Consider the following 18,397-nt stretch of genomic DNA (forward strand, 5'->3'; position numbering starts at 1 on the left):
GGAGTGAGAAAAACATCACGGGGTGGTGTGAATCGGAGGGTCTGAATTAGGATAGGCAGTGAGTGGCAATGTAGGATGGAGAAAAGCACCACGTGGTGGTCAGCATGGTGATGTCAGGGAACATGCAGTGGCAAAGTAGGATAGGTTTCTGAAAAACATCGCGGGGTGGTGCGCATTGTATGGTGTGTGTTACCTTACATTCACTTGTAGGAGTGGGAAAAACATCACGGGGTAGTGCCCATTGTATGGGTGTGTGTTACATTACATTCACTAGTAGGAGTGAGAAAAACATCGCATGGTGGTGCGCATTGTATGGGTGTGTGTTACATTACATTCACTAGTAGGAGTGAGAAAAACATCACGGGGTGGTGTGAATAGGAGGGTCTGAATTAGGAGAGGCAGTGAGTGGCAATATAGGATGGAGAAAAGCACCGCGAGGTGGTCAGCATGGGGAGGTCAGGGAACATGCAGTGGCAATGTAGGATAGGTTTCTGAAAAACAAAGCGGGGTGGTGCGCATTGTATGGGTGTGTGTTACATTACATTCACTAGTATTAGTGAGCAAAATATCACGGGGTGGTGCGAATTGTATGGGTGTGTGTTACGTTACATTCACTAGTAGGAGTGAGAAAAACATCACGCGGTGGTGTGAATCGGAGGGTCTGAATTAGGATAGGCAGTGAGGGGCAATGTAGGATGGAGAAAAGCACCGCAGGGTGGTCAGCATCGGGAGGTCAGGGAACATGCATTGGCAATGTAGGATAGGTTTCTGAAAAACATCGCGGGGTGGTGCGCATTGTATGCGTGTGTGTTACATTACATTCTCTAGTAGGAGTGAGAAAAACATAACGGGGTGGTGCGCATTGTATGGGTGTGTGTTACATTACATTCAGTATTAGGAGTGAGAAAAACATCACGAGGTGGTGTGAATCAGAGGGTCTCAATTAGGATCGGCAGTGAGTGGCAATTTAGGATAGAGAAAAGCACCGCGGGGTGGTCAGCATGGGGAGGTCACTGAACATACAGTGGCCATGTAATATAGGTTTCTTAAAAACATCGCGGGGTGGTGCGCATTGTATGGGTGTGTGTTACATTACATTCAGTAGTAGGAGTGAGAAAAACATCACGGGGTGGAGTGAATTGGAGGGTCTGAATTAGGATAGGCAGTGAGTGGCAATGTAGGATGGAGAAAAGCACCACGGGGTGGTCAGCATGGGGAGGTCAGGGAACATGCAGTGGCACGGTAGGATAGGTTTCTGAAAAACATTGCGGGGTGGTGCACATTGTATGCGTGTGTGTTACATAACATTCACTAGTAGGAGTGAGAAAAACATCACGGGGTGGTGTGAATCGGAGGGTCTGAATTAGGATAGGCAGTGAGTTGCGATGTAGGATCGAGAAAAGCACCGCGTGGTGGTCATCATGGGGAGGTCAGGGAACATGCAGTGGCAATGTAAGATAGGTTACTGAAAAACATCGCGGGGTGGTGCGCATTGTATGGGTGTGTGTTACATTACATTCACTAGTAGGAGTGAGAATAACATCACGGGGTGGTGCGCATTGTATGGGTGTGTGTTACATTACATTCACTAGTAGGAGTGAGAAAAACATCACGGGGTGGTGTGAATCGGAGGTTCTGAATTAGGATAGGCAGTGAGTGGCAATGTAGGATGGAGAAAAGCACCGCGGGGTGGTCAGCATGTGGAGGTCAGGGAACAAGCAGTGGCAATGTAGGATAGGTTTCTGAAAAACATCGCGGGGTGGTGTGCATTGTATGGGTGTGTGTTACATTACATTCACTAGTAGGAGTGAGAAAAACATCACGGGGTGGTGTGAATCGGAGGGTCTGAATTAGGATAGACAGTGAGGGGCAATGTAGGATGGAGAAAAGCACCGCCGGGTGGTCAGCATCGGGAGGTCAGGGAACATGCATTGGCAATGTTGGATAGGTTTCTGAAAAACATCGCGGGGTTGTGCGCATTGTATGGGTGTGTGTTACATTACATTCACTAGTAGGAGTGAGAAAAACATCAAGGGGTGGTGCGCATTGTATGTGTGTGTGTTACATTACATTCACTAGTAGGAGTGAGACATACATCACGGGGTGGTGTGAATCGGAGGGTCTGAATTAGGATAGGCAGTGAGTGGCAATGTAGGATGGAGAAAAGCACCGCGGTGTGGTCAGCATGGGGAGGTCACGGAACATGCAGTGGCAATGTAGGATAAGATTCTGAAAAACATCGCGGTGTGGTGCACATTGTATGCGTGTGTGTTACATTACATTCTCTAGTAGGAGTGAGAAAAACATCGCGGGGTGGTGCGCATTGTATGGGTGTGTGTTACATTACATTCACTATTAGGAGTGAGAAAAACATAACGGGGTGGTGCACATTGTATGGGTGTGTGTTACATTACATTCAGTAGTAGGAGTGAGAAAAACATCACGAGGTGGTGTGAATCAGAGGGTCTCAATTAGGATCGGCAGTGAGTGGCAATGTAGGATAGAGAAAAGCACCGCGGGGTGGTCAGCATGGGGAGGTCACTGAACATACAGTGGCCATGTAATATAGGTTTCTGAAAAACATCGCGGGTGGTGCGCATTGTATGGGTGTGTGTTACATTACATTCAGTAGTAGGAGTGAGAAAAACATCACGGGGTGGAGTGAATTGGAGGGTCTGAATTAGGATAGGCAGTGAGTGGCAATGTAGGATGGAGAAAAGCACCACGGGGTGGTCAGCATGGGGAGGTCAGGGAACATGCAGTGGCACGGTAGGATAGGTTTCTGAAAAACATTGCGGGGTGGTGCACATTGTATGGGTGTGTGTTACATAACATTCACTAGTAGGAGTGAGAAAAACATCACGGGGTGGTGTGAATCGGAGGATCTGAATTAGGATAGGCAGTGAGTGGCAATGTAGGATCGATAAAAGCACCGCGTGGTGGTCATCATGGGGAGGTCAGGGAACATGCAGTGGCAATGTAGGATAGGTTACTGAAAAACATCGCGGGGTGGTGCGCATTGTATGGGTGTGTGTTATATTACATTCACTAGTAGGAGTGAGAAAAACATCACGGGGTGGTGCGCATTGTATGGGTGTGTGTTACATTACATTCACTAGTAGGAGTGAGAAAAACATCACGGGGTGGTGTGAATCGGAGGGTCTGAATTAGGATAGGCAGTGAGTGGCAATGTAGGATGGAGAAAAGCACCGCGGGGTGGTCAGCATGTGGAGGTCAGGGAACAAGCAGTGGCAATGTAGGATAGGTTTCTGAAAAACATCGCGGTGTGGTGCGCATTGTATGTGTGTGTGTTACATTATATTCACTAGTAGGAGTGAGAAAAACATCACGGGGTGGAGCACATTTTATGGGTGTGTGTTACATGACATTCACTAGTAGGCGTGAGAAAAACATCACGGGGTGGTGTGAATCGGAGGGTCTGAATTAGGAGAGGCAGTGAGTGGCAATATAGGATGGAGAAAAGCACCGCGGGGTGGTCAGCATGGGGAGGTCAGGGAACATGCAGTGGCAATGTAGGATAGGTATCTGAAAAACAACGCGGTGTGGTGCGCATTGTATGGGTGTGTGTTATATTACATTCACTAGTATTAGTGAGCAAAACATCACGGGGTGGTGCGCATTGTATGGGTGTGTGTTACATTACATTCACTAGTAGGAGTGAGAAAAACATCACGGGGTGGTGTGAATCGGAGGGTCTGAATTAGGATAGACAGTGAGGGGCAATGTAGGATGGAGAAAAGCACCGCGGTGTGGTCAGCATGGGGAGGTCACGGAACATGCAGTGGCAATGTAGGATAAGATTCTGAAAAACATCGCGGGGTGGTGCACATTGTATGCGTGTGTGTTACATTACATTATCTAGTAGAAGTGAGAAAAACATCGCGGGCTGGTGCGCATTGTATGGGTGTGTGTTACATTACATTCACTAGTAGGAGTGAGAAAAACATAACGGGGTGGTGCGCATTGTATGGGTGTGTGTTACATTACATTCAGTAGTAGGAGTGAGAAAAACATCACGAGGTGGTGTGAATCGGAGGGTCTGAATTAGGATAGGCAGTGAGTGGCAATGTAGGATGGAGAAAAGCACCACGGGGTGGTCAGCATGGGAAGGTCAGGGAACATGCAGTGGCAATGTAGTATAGGTTGCTGAAAAATATTGCGGGGTGGTGCACATTGTAAGGGTGGGTGTTACATAACATTCACTAGTAGGAGTGAGAAAAACATCACGGGGTGGTGTGAATCGGAGGGTCTGAATTAGGATAGGCAGTGAGGGGCAATGTAGGATGGAGAAAAGCACCGTGTGGTGGTCAGCATGGGGAGGTCAGGGAACATGCAGTGTCAATGTAGGATAGGTTACTGAAAAAACATCGCGGGGTGGTGCGCATTGTATGGGTGTGTGTTACATTACATTCACTAGTAGGAGTGAGAAAAACATCACGGGGTGGTGCGCATTGTATGGGTGTGTGTTACATTACATTCACTAGTAGGAGTGAGAAAAACATCACGGGGTGGTGTGAATCGGAGGGTCTGAATTAGGATAGGCAGTGAGTGGCAATGTAGGATGGAGAAAAGTACCGCGGGGTGGTCAGCATGTGGAGGTCAGGGAACATGCAGTGGCAATGTAGGATAGGTTTCTGAAAAACATCGCGGGGTGGTGCGCATTGTATTGGTGTGTGTTACATTATATTCACTAGTAGGAGTGAGAAAAACATCACGGGGTGGAGCGCATTTTATGGGTGTGTGTTACATGACATTCACTAGTATGAGTTAGAAAAACATCACTGGGTGGTGTGAATCAGAGGGTCTGAATTACGAATGGCAGTGAGTGACAATGTAGGATGGAGAAAAGCACCGCGGGCTCCTCAGAAAGGGGAGGTCAGGGAACAGGCAGTGGCAATGTTGGATAGGTTTCTGAAAAACAACGCGGGGTGGTGCGCATTGTATGGGTGTGTGTTACATTACATTCACTAGTATTAGTGAGCAAAACATCACGGGGTGGTGCGCATTGTATGGGTGTGTGTTACGTTACATTCACTAGTAGGAGTGAGAAAAACATCACGCGGTGGTGTGAATCGGAGGGTCTGAATTAGGATAGGCAGTGAGGGGCAATGTAGGATGGAGAAAAGCACCGCAGGGTGGTCAGCATCGGGAGGTCAGGGAACATGCATTGGCAATGTAGGATAGGTTTCTGAAAAACATCGCGGGGTGCTGCGCATTGTATGGGTGTGTGTTACATTACATTCACTAGTAGGAGTGAGAAAAACATCACGGGGTGGTGCGCATTGTATGGGTGTGTGTTACATTACATTCACTAGTAGGAGTCAGAAATACATCACGGGTTGGTGTGAATCGGAGGGTCTGAATTAGGATAGGCAGTGAGTGGCAATGTAGGATGGAGAAAAGCACCGCGGGGTGGTCAGCATGGGGAGGTCACGGAACATGCAGTGGCAATGTAGGATAGGTTTCTGAAAAACATCGCAGTGTGGTGCGGATTGTATGCATGTGTGTTACATTACATTCTCTAGTAGGAGGGAGAAAAACATCGCGGGGTGGTGCGCATTGTATGGGTGTGTGTTACATTACATTCACTATTAGGAGTGAGAAAAACATAACGGGGTGGTGCGCATTGTATGGGTGTGTGTTACTTTACATTCAGTAGTAGGAGTGAGAAAAACATCACGAGGTGGTGTGAATCAGAGGGTCTCAATTAGGATCGGCAGTGAGTGGAAATGTAGGATAGAGAAAAGCACAGCGGGGTGGTCAGCATGGGGAGGTCAGGGAACATGCAGTGGCCATGTAGGATAGGTTTCTGAAAAACATCGCGGGGTGGTGCGCATTGTATGGGTGTGTGTTACATTACATTCACTAGTAGGAGTGAGAAAAACATCACAGGGTGGTGCGCATTGAATGGGTGTGTGTTACATTACATTCACTAGTAGGAGTAAGAAAAACATCACGGGGTGGTGCGTATTGTATGGGTGTGTGTTACATTACATTCACTAGTAGGAGTGAGAAAAACACCACGGGGTGGTGAGAATCGGAGGGTCTGAATTAGGTTAAGCAGTGAGTGGCAATGTAGGATGGAGAAAAGCACCGCGGGGTGGTCAGCATGGGGAGGTCAGGGAACATGCAGTGGCAATGTAGGATAGGTTTCTGAAAAATATTGCGGGGTGGTGCGCATTGTATGGGTGTGTGTTACATTACATTCACTAGTAGGAGTGAGAAAAACATCACGGGGTGGTGTGAATCAGAGGGTCTGAATTAGGATAGGCAGTGAGTGGCATTGTAGGATGGAGAAAAGCACCGCGGGGTGGTCAGTATGGGGAAGTCAGGGAACATGCAGTGGCAATGTAGGATAGTTTTCTGAAAAACATCACGGGGTGGTGCGCATTGTATGGGTGTGTGTTATAATACATTCACTAGTAGGAGTGAAAAAAACATCACGGGGTGTTGTGAATCGGAGGGTCTGAATTAGGATAGGCAGTGAGTGGCAATGTAGGATGGAGAAAAGCCCCGCAGGGTGGTCAGCATGAGGAGGTCAGGGAACATGCAGTGGCAATGTAGGATAGGTTTCTGAAAAACAACGCGGGGTGGTGCGCATTGTATGGGTGTGTGTTACATTACATTCACTAGTATTAGTGAGCAAAACATCACGGGGGGGTGCGCATTGTATGGGTGTGTGTTACGTTACATTCACTAGTAGGAGTGAGAAAAACATCACGCGGTGGTGTGAATCGGAGGGTCTGAATTAGGATAGGCAGTGAGGGGCAATGTAGGATGGAGAAAAGCACCGCAGGGTGGTCAGCATCGGGAGGTCAGGGAACATGCGTTGGCAATGTAGGATAGGTTTCTGAAAAACATCGCGGGGTGGTGCGCATTGTATGGGTGTGTGTTACATAACATTCACTAGTAGGAGTGAGAAAAACATCACGGGGTGGTGCGCATTGTATGGGTGTGTGTTACATTACATTCACTAGTAGGAGTCAGAAATACATGACGGGTTGGTGTGAATCGGAGGGTCTGAATTAGGATAGGCAGTGAGTGGCAAAGTAGGATGGAGAAAAGCACCGCGGGGTGGTCAGCATGGGGAGGTCACGGAACATGCAGTGGCAATGTAGGATAGGTTTCTGAAAAACATCGCGGGGTGGTGCGCATTGTATGCATGTGTGTTACATTACATTCTCTAGTAGGAGTGAGAAAAACATCGCGGGGTGGTGCGCATTGTATGGGTGTGTGTTACATTACATTCACTATTAGGAGTGAGAAAAACATAACGGGGTGGTGCGCATTGTATGGGTGTGTGTTACTTTACATTCAGTAGTAGGAGTGAGAAAAACATCACGAGGTGGTGTGAATCAGAGGGTCTCAATTAGGATCGGCAGTGAGTGGAAATGTAGGATAGAGAAAAGCACAGCGGGGTGGTCAGCATGGGGAGGTCAGGGAACATGCAGTGGCCATGTAGGATAGGTTTCTGAAAAACATCGCGGGGTGGTGCGCATTGTATGGGTGTGTGTTATAATACATTCACTAGTAGGAGTGAAAAAAACATCACGGGGTGTTGTGAATCGGAGGGTCTGAATTAGGATAGGCAGTGAGTGGCAATGTAGGATGGAGAAAAGCACCGCGGGGTGCTCAGCATGGGGAGGTCAGGGAACATGCAGTGGCAATGTAGGATAGTTTTCTGAAAAACATCACGGGGTGGTGCGCATTGTATGGGTGTGTGTTATAATACATTCACTAGTAGGAGTGAAAAAAACATCACGGGGTGTTGTGAATCGGAGGGTCTGAATTAGGATAGGCAGTGAGTGGCAATGTAGGATGGAGAAAAGCCCCGCAGGGTGGTCAGCATGAGGAGGTCAGGGAACATGCAGTGGCAATGTAGGATAGGTTTCTGAAAAACAATGCGGGGTGGTGCGCATTGTATGGGTGTGTGTTACATTACATTCACTAGTATTAGTGAGCAAAACATCACGGGGGGGTGCGCATTGTATGGGTGTGTGTTACGTTACATTCACTAGTAGGAGTGAGAAAAACATCACGCGGTGGTGTGAATCGGAGGGTCTGAATTAGGATAGGCAGTGAGGGGCAATGTAGGATGGAGAAAAGCACCGCAGGGTGGTCAGCATCGGGAGGTCAGGGAACATGCGTTGGCAATGTAGGATAGGTTTCTGAAAAACATCGCGGGGTGGTGCGCATTGTATGGGTGTGTGTTACATAACATTCACTAGTAGGAGTGAGAAAAACATCACGGGGTGGTGCGCATTGTATGGGTGTGTGTTACATTACATTCACTAGTAGGAGTCAGAAATACATCACGGGTTGGTGTGAATCGGAGGGTCTGAATTAGGATAGGCAGTGAGTGGCAATGTAGGATGGAGAAAAGCACCGCGGGGTGGTCAGCATGGGGAGGTCACGGAACATGCAGTGGCAATGTAGGATAGGTTTCTGAAAAACATCGCGGGGTGGTGCGCATTGTATGCATGTGTGTTACATTACATTCTCTAGTAGGAGTGAGAAAAACATCGCGGGGTGGTGCGCATTGTATGGGTGTGTGTTACATTACCTTCACTATTAGGAGTGAGAAAAACATAACGGGGTGGTGCGCATTGTATGGGTGTGTGTTACTTTACATTCAGTAGTAGGAGTGAGAAAAACATCACGAGGTGGTGTGAATCAGAGGGTCTCAATTAGGATCGGCAGTGAGTGGAAATGTAGGATAGAGAAAAGCACAGCGGGGTGGTCAGCATGGGGAGGTCAGGGAACATGCAGTGGCCATGTAGGATAGGTTTCTGAAAAACATCGCGGGGTGGTGCGCATTGTATGGGTGTGTGTTACATTACATTCACTAGTAGGAGTGAGAAAAACATCACGGGGTGGTGAGAATCGGAGGGTCTGAATTAGGTTAAGCAGTGAGTGGCAATGTAGGATGGAGAAAAGCACCGCGGGGTGGTCAGCATGGGGAGGTCAGGGAACATGCAGTGGCAATGTAGGTTAGGTTTCTGAAAAATATTGCGGGGTGGTGCGCATTGTATGGGTGTGTGTTACATTACATTCACTAGTAGGAGTGAGAAAAACATCACGGGGTGGTGCGCATTGTATGGGTGTGTGTTACATTACATTCACTAGTAGGAGTGAGAAAAACATCACGGGGTGGTGTGAATCGGAGGGTCTGAATTAGGATAGGCAGTGAGTGGCAATGTAGGATGGAGAAAAGTACCGCGGGGTGGTCAGCATGTGGAGGTCAGGGAACATGCAGTGGCAATGTAGGATAGGTTTCTGAAAAACATCGCGGGGTGGTGCGCATTGTATTGGTGTGTGTTACATTATATTCACTAGTAGGAGTGAGAAAAACATCACGGGGTGGAGCGCATTTTATGGGTGTGTGTTAGATGACATTCACTAGTATGAGTTAGAAAAACATCACTGGGTGGTGTGAATCAGAGGGTCTGAATTAGGAATGGCAGTGAGTGACAATGTAGGATGGAGAAAAGCACCGCGGGCTCGTCAGCAAGGGGAGGTCAGGGAACAGGCAGTGGCAATGTAGGATAGGTTTCTGAAAAACAACGCGGGGTGGTGCGCATTGTATGGGTGTGTGTTACATTACATTCACTAGTATTAGTGAGCAAAACATCACGGGGTGGTGCGCATTGTATGGGTGTGTGTTACGTTACATTCACTAGTAGGAGTGAGAAAAACATCACGCGGTGGTGTGAATCGGAGGGTCTGAATTAGGATAGGCAGTGAGGGGCAATGTAGGATGGAGAAAAGCACCGCAGGGTGGTCAGCATCGGGAGGTCAGGGAACATGCATTGGCAATGTAGGATAGGTTTCTGAAAAACATCGCGGGGTGGTGCGCATTGTATGGGTGTGTGTTACATTACATTCACTAGTAGGAGTCAGAAATACATCACGGGTTGGTGTGAATTGGAGGGTCTGAATTAGGATAGGCAGTGAGTTGCAATGTAGGATGGAGAAAAGCACCGCGGGGTGGTCAGCATGGGGAGGTCACGGAACATGCAGTGGCAATGTAGGATAGGTTTCTGAAAAACATCGCAGTGTGGTGCGGATTGTATGCATGTGTGTTACATTACATTCTCTAGTAGGAGTAAGAAAAACATCGCGGGGTGGTGCGCATTGTATGGGTGTGTGTTACATTACATTCACTATTAGGAGTGAGAAAAACATAACGGGGTGGTGCGCATTGTATGGGTGTGTGTTACTTTACATTCAGTAGTAGGAGTGAGAAAAACATCACGAGGTGGTGTGAATCAGAGGGTCTCTATTAGGATCGGCAGTGAGTAGAAATGTAGGATAGAGAAAAGCACAGCGGGGTGGTCAGCATGGGGAGGTCAGGGAACATGCAGTGGCCATGTAGGATAGGTTTCTGAAAAACATCGCGGGGTGGTGCGCATTGTATGGGTGTGTGTTACATTACATTCACTAGTAGGAGTGAGAAAAACATCACAGGGTGGTGCGCATTGAATGGGTGTGTGTTACATTACATTCACTAGTAGGAGTAAGAAAAACATCACGGGGTGGTGCGTATTGTATGGGTGTGTGTTACATTACATTCACTAGTAGGAGTGAGAAAAACACCACGGGGTGGTGAGAATCGGAGGGTCTGAATTAGGTTAAGCAGTGAGTGGCAATGTAGGATGGAGAAAAGCACCGCGGGGTGGTCAGCATGGGGAGGTCAGGGAACATGCAGTGGCAATGTAGGATAGGTTTCTGAAAAATATTGCGGGGTGGTGCGCATTGTATGGGTGTGTGTTACATTACATTCACTAGTAGGAGTGAGAAAAACATCACGGGGTGGTGTGAATCAGAGGGTCTGAATTAGGATAGGCAGTGAGTGGCATTGTAGGATGGAGAAAAGCACCGCGGGGTGGTCAGTATGGGGAGGTCAGGGAACATGCAGTGGCAATGTAGGATAGTTTTCTGAAAAACATCACGGGGTGGTGCGCATTGTATGGGTGTGTGTTATAATACATTCACTAGTAGGAGTGAAAAAAACATCACGGGGTGTTGTGAATCGGAGGGTCTGAATTAGGATAGGCAGTGAGTGGCAATGTAGGATGGAGAAAAGCCCCGCAGGGTGGTCAGCATGAGGAGGTCAGGGAACATGCAGTGGCAATGTAGGATAGGTTTCTGAAAAACAACGCGGGGTGGTGCGCATTGTATGGGTGTGTGTTACATTACATTCACTAGTATTAGTGAGCAAAACATCACGGGGGGGTGCGCATTGTATGGGTGTGTGTTACGTTACATTCACTAGTAGGAGTGAGAAAAACATCACGCGGTGGTGTGAATCGGAGGGTCTGAATTAGGATAGGCAGTGAGGGGCAATGTAGGATGGAGAAAAGCACCGCAGGGTGGTCAGCTTCGGGAGGTCAGGGAACATGCGTTGGCAATGTAGGATAGGTTTCTGAAAAACATCGCGGGGTGGTGCGCATTGTATGGGTGTGTGTTACATTACATTCACTAGTAGGAGTGAGAAAAACATCACGGGGTGGTGCGCATTGTATGGGTGTGTGTTACATTACATTCACTAGTAGGAGTCAGAAATACATCACGGGTTGGTGTGAATCGGAGGGTCTGAATTAGGATAGGCAGTGAGTGGCAATGTAGGATGGAGAAAAGCACCGCGGGGTGGTCAGCATGGGGAGGTCACGGAACATGCAGTGGCAATGTAGGATAGGTTTCTGAAAAACATCGCGGGGTGGTGCGCATTGTATGCATGTGTGTTACATTACATTCTCTAGTAGGAGTGAGAAAATCATCGCGGGGTGGTGCGCATTGTATGGGTGTGTGTTACATTACATTCACTATTAGGAGTGAGAAAAACATAACGGGGTGGTGCGCATTGTATGGGTGTGTGTTACTTTACATTCAGTAGTAGGAGTGAGAAAAACATCACGAGGTGGTGTGAATCAGACGGTCTCAATTAGGATCGGCAGTGAGTGGAAATGTAGGATAGAGAAAAGCACAGCGGGGTGGTCAGCATGGGGAGGTCAGGGAACATGCAGTGGCCATGTAGGATAGGTTTCTGAAAAACATCGCGGGGTGGTGCGCATTGTATGGGTGTGTCTTACATTACATTCACTAGTAGGAGTGAGAAAAACATCACGGGGTGGTGAGAATCGGAGGGTCTGAATTAGGTTAAGCAGTGAGTGGCAATGTAGGATGGAGAAAAGCACCGCGGGGTGGTCAGCATGGGGAGGTCAGGGAACATGCAGTGGCAATGTAGGATAGGTTTCTGAAAAATATTGCGGGGTGGTGCGCATTGTATGGGTGTGTGTTACATTACATTCACTAGTAGGAGCGAGAAAAACATCACGGGGTAGTGTGAATCAGAGGGTCTGAATTAGGATAGGCAGTGAGTGGCAATGTAGGATGGAGAAAAGCACCGCGGGGTGGTCAGTATGGGGAGGTCAGGGAACATGCAGTGGCAATGTAGGATAGTTTTCTGAAAAACATCACGGGGTGGTGCGCATTGTATGGGTGTGTGTTACAATACATTCACTAGTAGGAGTAAAAAAAAACATCACGGGGTGGTGTGAATCGGAGGGTCTGAATTAGGATAGGCAGTGAGTGGCAATGTAGGATGGAGAAATGCCCCGCGGGGTGGTCAGCATGGGGAGGTCAGGGAACATGCAGTGGCAATGTAGGATAGGTTTCTGAAAAACATCGCGGGGTGGTGCGCATTGTATGGGTGTGTGTTACATTACATTCACTAGTAGGAGTGATAAAAACATCACGGGATGGTGCGCATTGTATGGGTGTGTGTTACATTGCATTCACTAGTAGGAGTGAGAAAAACATCACGGGGTGGTGTGCATTGTATGGGTGTGTGTTACATTACATTCACTAGTAGGAGTGAGAAAAACATCCCGGGGGGTTGAATCAGAGGGTCTGAATTAGGATAGGCAGTGAGTGGCAATGTAGGATGGAGAAAAGCACCGCGGGGTCGTCAGCATAGGGAGGTCAGGGAACATGCAGTGGCAATGTAGGATATGTTTCTGAAAAACATCGCGGGGTGGTGGGCATTGTGTGGGTGTTTGTTCATTACATTCACTAGTAGGAGTGAGAAAAACATCACGGGGTGGTGCGCATTGTATGGGTGTGTGTTACATTACATTCACTAGTAGGAGTGAGAAAAACATCACGGGGTGGTGTGAATCGGAGTGTCTGAATTAGGATAGGCAGTGAGTGGCAATGTAGGAGGGAGAAAAGCACCGCGGGGTGGTCAGTATGGGGAGGTCTGGGAACATGCAGTGGCAATGTAGGATAGGATTCTGAAAAACATCATGGGGTGGTGCGCATTGTATGGGTGTGTGTTACATTACATTCACTAGTAGGAGTGAGAAAAACATCACGGGGTGGTGTGAATCGGAGGGTCTGAATTAGGATAGGCAGTGATTGGCAATGTAGGATGGAGAAAAGCACCACGTGGTGGTCAGCATGGGGAGGTCAGGGAACATGCAGTGGCAATGTAGGATAGATTTCTGAAAAACATCGCGGGGTGGTGCGCAAGGTATGGGTGTGTGTTACCTTACATTCACTAGTAGGAGTGAGAAAAACATCAAGGGGTAGTGCGCATTGTATGGGTGTGTGTTACATTACATTCAGTAGTAGGAGTGAGAAAAACATCACGGGTTGGTGCGAATTGTATGGTTGTGTGTTACATTACATTCACTAGTAGGAGTGAGAATAAAATCCCGGGGTGGTGCATATTGTATGGGTGTGTGTTACATTACATTCATTAGTAGGAGTGAGAAAAACATCACGGGGTGGTGTGAATCGGAGGGTCTGCATTCGAGATTCAGTGAGGGGCAATGTAGGGTGGAGAAAAGCACCGCAGGGTGGTCAGCATCGGAGGTCAGGGAACATGCATTGGCAATGTAGGATAGGTTTCTGAAAAACATCGCGGGGTGGTGCGCATTGTATGGGTGTGTGTTACATTATATTCACTAGTAGGAGTGAGAAAAACATCACGGGGTGGTGCGCATTGTATGGGTGTGTGTTACATTACATTCACTAGTAGGAGTCAGAAATACATCACGGGTTGGTGTGAATCGGAGGGTCTGAATTAGGATAGGCAGTGAGTGGCAATGTAGGATGGAGAAAAGCACCGCGGGGTGGTCAGCATGGGGAGGTCACGGAACATGCAGTGGCAATGTAGGATAGGTTTCTGAAAAACATCGCAGTGTGGTGCGCATTGTATGCGTGTGTGTTACATTACATTCTCTAGTAAGAGTGAGAAAAACATCGCGGGGTGGTGCGCATTGTATGGGTTTGTGTTACATTACATTCAATATTAGGAGTGAGAAAAACATAACGGGTGGTGCGCATTGTATGGGTGTGTGTTACTTTACATTCAGTAGTAGGAGTGAGAAAAACATCACGAGGTGGTGTGAATCAGAGGGTCTCAATTAGGATCGGCAGTGAGTGGCAATGTAGGATAGAGAAAAGCACAGCGGGCTGGTCAGCATGGGGAGGTCAGGGAACATGCAGTGGCCATGTAGGATAGGTTTCTGAAAAACATCGCGGGGTGGTGCGCATTGTATGGGTGTGTGTTACATTACATTCACTAGTAGGAGTGAGAAAAACAACACGGGGTGGAGTGAATTGGAGTGTCTGAATTAGGATAGGCAGTGAGTGGCAATGTAGGATGGAGAAAAGCACCACGGGGTGGTCAGCATGGGGAGGTCAGGGAACATGCAGTGGCAATGTAGGATAGGTTTCTGAAAAACATTGCGGGGTGGTGCACATTGTATGGGTGTGTGTTACATAACATTCACTAGTAGGAGTGAGAAAAACATCACGGGGTGGTGTGAATCGGAGGGTCTGAATTAGGATAGGCAGTGAGTTGCAATGTAGGATCAAGAAAAGCACCGCGTGGTGGTCATCATGGGGAGGTCAGGGAACTTGCAGTGGCAATGTAGCATAGGTTACTGAAAAACATCGCGGGGTGGTGCGCATTGTATGGGTGTGTGTTACATTACATTCACTAGTAGGAGTGAGAAAAACATCACGGGGTGGTGCGCATTTTATGGGTGTGTGTTACATTATATTCACTAGTAGCAGTGAGAAAAACATCACGGGGTGGTGTGAATCGGAGGGTCTGAATTAGGATAGGCAGTGAGTGGCAATGTAGGATGGAGAAAAGCACAGCGGGGTGGTCAGCATGTGGACGTCAGGGAACAAGCAGTGGCAATGTAGGATAGGTTTCTGAAAAACATCGCGGGGTGGTGCGCATTGTATGGGTGTGTGTTACATTACATTAACTAGTAGGAGTGAGAAAAACATCACGGGTTGGTGGGGATTGTATGGTTGTGTGTTACATTCACCAGTAGGAGTGAGAAAAACATCACGGGGTGGGGCGCATTGTACGGGTGTGTGTTACATTACATTCACTAGTAGGAGTGAGAAAAACATCACGGGGTGGTGTGAATCGGAGGATCTGAATTAGGATAGGCAGTGAGTGGCAATGTAGGATGGAGAAAAGCACCGCGGGGTGGTCAGCATGTGGAGGTCAGGGAACAAGCAGTGGCAATGTAGGATAGGTTTCTGAAAAACATCGCGGGGAGGTGCGCATTGTATTGGTATGTGTTACATTACATTCACTATTAGGAGTGATAAAAACATCACGGGATGGTGCACATTTTATGGGTGTGAGTTACATTACATTCACTAGTAGGAGTGAGAAAAACATCACGGGGTGGTGTGCATTGTATGGGTGTGTGTTACATTACATTCACTAGTATGAGTGAGAAAAACATCCCGGGGGGTGTGAATCAGAGGGTCTGAATTAGGATAGGCAGTGAGTGGCAATGTAGGATGGAGAAAAGCACCGCGGGGTCGTCAGCATAGGGAGGTCAGGGAACATGCTGTGGCAATGTAGGATAGGTTTCTGAAAAACATCGCGGGGTGGTGCGCATTGTGTGGGTGTGTGTTCATTACATTCACTAGTAGGAGTGAGAAAAACATCACGGGGTGGTGCGCATTGTATGGGTGTGTGTTACATTACATTCACTAGTAGGAGTGAGAAAAACATCACGGGGTGGTGTGAATCGGAGGGTCTGAATTAGGATAGGCAGTGAGTGGCAATGTAGGAGGGAGAAAAGCACCACGGGGTGGTCAGCATGGGGAGGTCAGGGAACATGCAGTGGCAATGTAGGATAGGATTCTGAAAAACATCACGGGGTGTTGCGCATTGTATGGGTGTGTGTTACATTACATTCACTAGTAGGAGTGAGAAAAACATCACGGGGTGGTGTGAATCGGAGGGTCTGAATTAGGATAGGCAGTGAGTGGCAATGTAGGATGGAGAAAAGCACCACGTGGTGGTCAGCATGGTGAGGTCAGGGAACATGCAGTGGCAAAGTAGGATAGGTTTCTGAAAAACATCGCGGGGTGGTGCGCATTGTATGGTGTGTGTTACCTTACATTCACTTGTAGGAGTGGGAAAAACATCACGGGGTAGTGCCCATTGTATGGGTGTGTGTTACATTACATTCACTAGTAGGAGTGAGAAAAACATCGCGGGGTGGTGCGCATTGTATGGGTGTGTGTTACATTACATTCACTAGTAGGAGTGAGAAAAACATCACGGGGTGGTGTGAATCGGAGGGTCTGAATTAGGAGAGGCAGTGAGTGGCAATATAGGATGGAGAAAAGCACCGCGGGGTGGTCAGCATGGGGAGGTCAGGGAACATGCAGTGGCAATGTAGGATAGGTTTCTGAAAAACAAAGCGGGGTGGTGCGCATTGTATGGGTGTGTGTTACATTACATTCACTAGTATTAGTGAGCAAAATATCACGGGGTGGTGCGCATTGTATGGGTGTGTGTTACGTTACATTCACTAGTAGGAGTGAGAAAAACATCACGCGGTGGTGTGAATCGGAGGGTCTGAATTAGGATAGGCAGTGAGGGGCAATGTAGGATGGAGAAAAGCACCGCAGGGTGGTCAGCATCGGGAGGTCAGGGAACATGCATTGGCAATGTAGGATAGGTTTCTGAAAAACATCGCGGGGTGGTGCGCATTGTATGCGTGTGTGTTACATTACATTCTCTAGTAGGAGTGAGAAAAACATCGCGGGGTGGTGCGCATTGTGTGGGTGTGTGTTACATTACATTCACTATTAGGAGTGAGAAAAACATAACGGGGTGGTGCGCATTGTATGGGTGTGTGTTACATTACATTCAGTATTAGGAGTGAGAAAAACATCACGAGGTGGTGTGAATCAGAGGGTCTCAATTAGGATCGGCAGTGATTGGCAATTTAGGATAGAGAAAAGCACCGCGGGGTGGTCAGCATGGGGAGGTCACTGAACATACAGTGGCCATGTAATATAGGTTTCTGAAAAACATCTTGGGGTGGTGCGCATTGTATGGGTGTGTGTTACATTACATTCAGTAGTAGGAGTGAGAAAAACATCACGGGGTGGAGTGAATTGGAGGGTCTGAATTAGGATAGGCAGTGAGTGGCAATGTAGGATGGAGAAAAGCACCACGGGGTGGTCAGCATGGGGAGGTCAGGGAACATGCAGTGGCACGGTAGGATAGGTTTCTGAAAAACATTGCGGGGTGGTGCACATTGTATGCGTGTGTGTTACATAACATTCACTAGTAGGAGTGAGAAAAACATCACGGGGTGGTGTGAATCGGAGGGTCTGAATTAGGATAGGCAGTGAGTTGCAATGTAGGATCGAGAAAAGCACCGCGTGGTGGTCATCATGGGGAGGTCAGGGAACATGCAGTGGCAATGTAGGATAGGTTACTGAAAAACATCGCGGGGTGGTGCGCATTGTATGGGTGTGTGTTACATTACATTCACTAGTAGGAGTGAGAAAAACATCACGGGGTGGTGTGAATCGGAGGGTCTGAATTAGGAGAGGCAGTGAGTGGCAATATAGGATGGAGAAAAGCACCGCGGGGTGGTCAGCATGGGGAGGTCAGGGAACATGCAGTGGCAATGTAGGATAGGTTTCTGAAAAACAAAGCGGGGTGGTGCGCATTGTATGGGTGTGTGTTACATTACATTCACTAGTATTAGTGAGCAAAATATCACGGGGTGGTGCGCATTGTATGGGTGTGTGTTACGTTACATTCACTAGTAGGAGTGAGAAAAACATCACGCGGTGGTGTGAATCGGAGGATCTGAATTAGGATAGGCAGTGAGTGGCAATGTAGGATGGAGAAAAGCACCGCGGGGTGGTCAGCATGTGGAGGTCAGGGAACAAGCAGTGGCAATGTAGGATAGGTTTCTGAAAAACATCGCGGGGAGGTGCGCATTGTATGGGTATGTGTTACATTACATTCACTATTAGGAGTGATAAAAACATCACGGGATGGTGCACATTTTATGGGTGT

The sequence above is a fragment of the Cavia porcellus genome, unplaced genomic scaffold, assembly GCF_034190915.1.
Source record: "Cavia porcellus strain 051 isolate PalLab524CR breed Dunkin Hartley unplaced genomic scaffold, mCavPor4.1 scaffold_39, whole genome shotgun sequence".
Lineage (NCBI taxonomy): Eukaryota > Metazoa > Chordata > Mammalia > Rodentia > Caviidae > Cavia > Cavia porcellus.